This window comes from Tachysurus vachellii, chromosome 16 (assembly GCF_030014155.1).
Source record: "Tachysurus vachellii isolate PV-2020 chromosome 16, HZAU_Pvac_v1, whole genome shotgun sequence".
In the NCBI taxonomy this organism is placed as follows: domain Eukaryota; kingdom Metazoa; phylum Chordata; class Actinopteri; order Siluriformes; family Bagridae; genus Tachysurus; species Tachysurus vachellii.
This window is the reverse complement of record NC_083475.1, coordinates 20,620,683-20,625,682: the sequence shown is the minus strand read 5'-3', so window position 1 is coordinate 20,625,682 and position 5,000 is coordinate 20,620,683. Positions and strand designations below refer to the sequence as shown.

The following is a 5,000-nucleotide window of genomic DNA, read 5'->3' as shown; positions in this document are numbered from 1 at the left end:
GTTTTGTTCCCTGCCGCTATTTTTCATACCCGACGCCTTCAGAGATTTCTCTCGTTTTTTTCGTGTCACGCCATAAATTGAAATCTGAGCTTCGACGCCGAGCTCTCGACACACGTCGTGGGACCGCAGCCGGACCTGGATACTTTGTTTATATGATAATGAGGTGCCAAGCTGATGAGGAATGTCCGCCGCTGCCCGACATTTTATTCTCATACCGAAGAGGACGTGTATGTTAAGAAAAATAAATAAAAAATTGCCAGGACATTCTTTTCTTTTGTTCCTTCATGCACACCTATTAACCTGGATGTAAAAACCCAGGTGTATATAGATACGAGAGGTTTGGGAATAGAGTGACGCTGGGCATATTGGGCGCGTGGCTCGACAGGGGATACACAGGAATACTGCAGGACAATCTGTCAACCACAAACCCCCTCTGGACCAGAGATCCGAAGAACAGATGATGACTTGGAGCAGAGGGAGAACAAAAAGTTTGCTCTATTTTCACTTTCCTACATTACCCACAATGCCATGCTGCAAGTGTGACCTTCGAAGTTTTTGAGAAATGATGCAGCGGTGCTTTAGTCTTTTAGGATTCAATCCCCTCATCGTCGCTTCGTCGACAGATCGACGGTCATGCTAACGTCAGATTAGCCAAACCGAGTCTCTGCAGTAACTCAGTGTCGTGAAGCTGCATTGCATTCTGGGAAAGTGAGCTTCCCAGTTCTTTGTTTTTTTTGCTCGATTTAATTTTTTAAATGCAGCATCCGCCAAGAAATCGCTAAGGCTAAATCACACACACACACACACACACACACACACACACACACACACACACACACACACACACACAAACACATGCACAAGACAGGATGTTACACCACATCCTCAAAGAGGATCAACATCATCTAGAATAACTTTACAACTCTACAACTTCCTGTTACAAGGCACAACTTCCTGTCTGCGCGACACCCCGCAGTTATACACACGTTTAAAGGATAGCAGGTCAGTGGTTACAGGAGCACGCTTTCATCCTGGTCTCTCAACTATCCTACACATGACTTTACGGCACAGGAAGTGCTGAGGATTCGGGTTTTTTTATGACTCCGTTCTTAAGGAGTATGACATCACGACACTTTTTTATTTTAATTTTTTTAAGAGACACAACGTGTAGCATTTTCTTTAGGTTTGCTAACAGACTACCAGAAACATCAGAGACACGTTTAAAAAAAAAAAGTGTCATATGGCTATGACAGCTACCTAAGCCCTTTATGACACCCTAATGACCCTACACAGAGGTAGGATTTATAACGTTGTTTTATTTTATTTACAGAACTATATCTAGCTTTCAGTTTGGATTTTAAACCTTTCCTTATTTCTTTGCTGCTTTATAAAAGATTCGTAAGATCGTGATGCTTATTAACGTGTTATAAAGGCCGTATGCTTTAAAAAAAAAAGAGTCATGTTCTCAGATTTCAAACAACGAGCATCGCTGGAAGTACAACTGTAAAAATTCTCTTGCATGATTTACAGTGTGTAAGTATATAAGAGGGAGAAAATCACACACACACACACACACACACACACACACACACATACCATCCGTGTTTTTCCCGAGCTCCATGCTCGGCTCTGTGTCCTGGGCAGTGCCAGGAGTGAACCCATATGTCACCCGACGCCCCGTCCTGCCAAGCGTGCACTTCAGTGTATTTGACAGAAAAACAATTTGTGTTTCAGACTTCAGCACTTTCCAGCTGACTGACCCGTGTGTGTGTGTGTGTGTGTGTGTGTGTGTGTGTGTGTGTGTTCACATGCCCTGCATTGTTCCTATAAAATGTCCAGTTCAGTCCTCGAGCTGTGCTTCATCTCTCTCCGTCTCCTTCTTTTTCTCTTTTCACTTAACTTTAACATTCTTTTTCTCCTTCCTGCTCCAAGGTCACACTTTAACATTCATCCTTTCTTTATTTCTTTTCTTCCTCTCTCTCTGTCTGTCTTGACTCGTGTACTCTTGCTTGTTCTTTTCTTATTTTTCTTTAATACACTTTAGGGCTGTCTCTTCATTCATCTCTCTTTCTCTTTATAGCTCTCTGTTGTATGCCTCCTCTTTTCCTCATCTCTCTTTCTAGCTATTTTTATCTCTCTTTCTCCCCCCACCCTCATTCTCTCTCTGTTTCTTTTCTTCATCCCTCTTCATCAGTATCTCTATCTTTCTATCTCTCTCTCTGTCTCTGTCTCTCACTCTCTGTCTCCCTCATGCAGACTCTCTCTCTCTCTCTCTCTCTCTCTCTCTCTCTCTCTCTCTCTCAGGTGATGATCCAGTCTGGATCTCCAGTGTCCACTGTACAACCGGTCGTGGGTGAAGGGTGCTTTTTATTGGCTGAGACTGGTGTATCCATGGTAACTGCTTGGCTGTAACGATGGCTGTAATGTTGATATAATTTGGTCAGTGTGATGATTGGAGGCTCTTTCAGGGTGGCGAGTGGCGAGGGATTGATTTGTTTACTCATCATATTTCAGCGCTCCTGGAAGAGCATTAAAGCTTAAAACAGGAACTGACCTACTAACAACGGGTCGGAGACGAGAGCCTGACTTCACACCGCTGAGCCATCTGGGAACGCATGAATCCTGAGAGAGAAAGAGAGAGAGAGAGAGAGAGAGAGAGAGAGAGAGAGAGGGACAGGCAGAGAGAGACAGACAGAGACAGACAGGCAGAGAGAGAAAGAGAGAGAGAGAGAGAGAGAGAGAGAGAGAGAGAGGCAGAGACAGAGAGAGAGAGAGAGAGAGAGAGAGAGAGAGAGAGAGAGAGAGAGAGAGAGAGAGAGAGGCAGAGACAGAGAGAGAGAGAGAGAGAGAGAGAGAGAGAGAGAGAGAGAGAGAGAGAGAGAGCATTATTACTATTCTGAAATAAGTGTAATCTCCAGTATAGACAATACACACTAATGTCATCACTGGCTTAGTTAGTCATTACTGGGACAGTGTTATAAGTGTTCATAAAACTCTTAGAAGCAAAAAAGTTACTTTACCCAAAACCCAGAGAATGCATCACATTATTGATCCATAATCATGACATTATTGATCCATAATCATGACATTATTGATCCATAATCATGACATTATTGATCCATAATCATGACATTATTGATCCATAATCATGACATTATTGCAGTAACACGTTACTTATCATTATGATGTCACAACACAGTTATAACTATTCATTAACAGCTTATATATATATATATATATTCTGTCACTATGTTCTTGTAAGTGTTCATAGTTCAATACTATACATAGGAAACATACTTGCTTACATAACTTTATAACTACCATTATGGTATTATGATATTGTTTTAAACGCCCAAAAACTTTACAGAATACCCTGCTATTATGGTGTCATTACATTATTATATGTATTTAGTACTTATAAACCTCTTATAATCAGAAATTTGACGAGCATGTCACTTCAGTTGCAGAGAAAAAATACTTATAACCCTGTGATTGTCATGACATTGTTCTAAGTGCTCATAAATGACCTTGTTGTTAATGTACACAAAACGTATATATCCTCATCATTAGAGTGTTATGACATTGCTCTAAATTCTTATTTATAGTACGTAAAGGCAAGGAAACTTTACATAAACCTGTTGTTAAAGCATCACAATGCAGTCCTAAGTATTCATACACCTCTCATAAGCAGAAGAAAGAAACAGAAGAAAGTTAAAGGCCAGAGAAAACATACATAAGACTGTCATGTTTTGTTTGTTTGTTTTCTGGAAAGTTTTGTCAGGTTATGTCGCATTATTACCACTATATAACACCGAGCAACCGGCTACAATGCCAGCTGCCAGGCTTTAGGCTCAGAAAGTGTCACATTATGTCAATTCGACAAGCAGCCTCGACGACAAACAAGGCCTGATGGAATCAGGCTTTATAAACGTTTATGTAACAGTTATGAGAACGCACAGGAGACAGAAGAGATGCAAGATTTTTCCTTGATATTCTCATTTCTTGCTGTATTTGCGTTTGGGTTATAAAGATGTTAGAGGCATGAGGGATCAGATATGAAGGAGTGACGTGTGTGAGTATGAGTGTGTGTGTGTGTGTGTGTGTGTGTGTGTTCACCTGCATGTAAAAATCTTTGTTCTAATCTTTATGGTAATCGAGTCTGGCGGCCACTTGGCTGCAGGCAGAGCAGATCAGGCATTAATAGAAAGTAAATGTGTTTGTGCGGAGAAGGAGTCACTTGAAACCGGACTAATTTATTCCTTATTGAATTGAGTGTGTGTATCTGTGTGTGTGTGTTTGTGTGTGTGTGTGTGTAGTCAGAAGGCCTGGGAGCTACTCAGTCACTGCCAAAAACACATCTACAATGACTCTTCACTTTCCTCATTGTGTTTTTTTTTTTAAAACATCAAATATCAGAATGTTAGTCTGCTTTAACGTTATTCACCCCCCCCCCCCCACACACACACACACACACAATTGTGCAACAACAGTGACAAACATGTCTGGCTCCATATATTATTATTTTAAAAAGGTCACCGTTTTCTCTGGCTAAGCGCTCCGTGCCTATTGATAATTTTATGCACAAACAAATGGCAAATTTGTGCCACATAAATATGTATTAGCAATTAATAATGTCCCTCGTCTGCCGCGGATGCCAGGTGCATGCAAAATCGCCTCTGCCGCACCGCATCGCACGACTGGTGCTTTTGTCTTTCCTGCTGGTCTCTCTCAGGTCTTTTACAACAAACGAACAATAGGAAGCAGTAAGCTGTGTATTGTGTGGTGGAGGAGTGAATAAAAGTGCGTGGAGAACGCCAGAATCACCTGGACCGTGCCAAGCGTAATGCGTCTGATTCGGTCGAGGGTGTTATTAAATTAGCAGCAGCGCTACAAAGAGAGAATTATTTAAAGGCTTTTTTTTATGTTCTTATTGTTTGGGTGGGATGTGGAAAGCTGTGTGTGTGTGTGTGTGTGTGTGTGTGTGTGTGTGTGTGTGTGTG

General features: G+C 41.5%; 1 protein-coding gene across 1 annotated transcript in view; it reads right to left on the bottom strand.

The window, feature by feature from the left end:
* The window catches only part of sox5 (SRY-box transcription factor 5), a 217,087-nt gene that overhangs the window by 183,316 nt on the left and 28,771 nt on the right, over positions 1 to 5,000 (bottom strand). Inside the window, exon 3 of the mRNA XM_060889028.1 lies at positions 2,555 to 2,622. The gene's annotated coding sequence lies outside the window, so the exon portion shown is untranslated. The remainder of the gene's footprint in view (positions 1 to 2,554; positions 2,623 to 5,000) is intronic.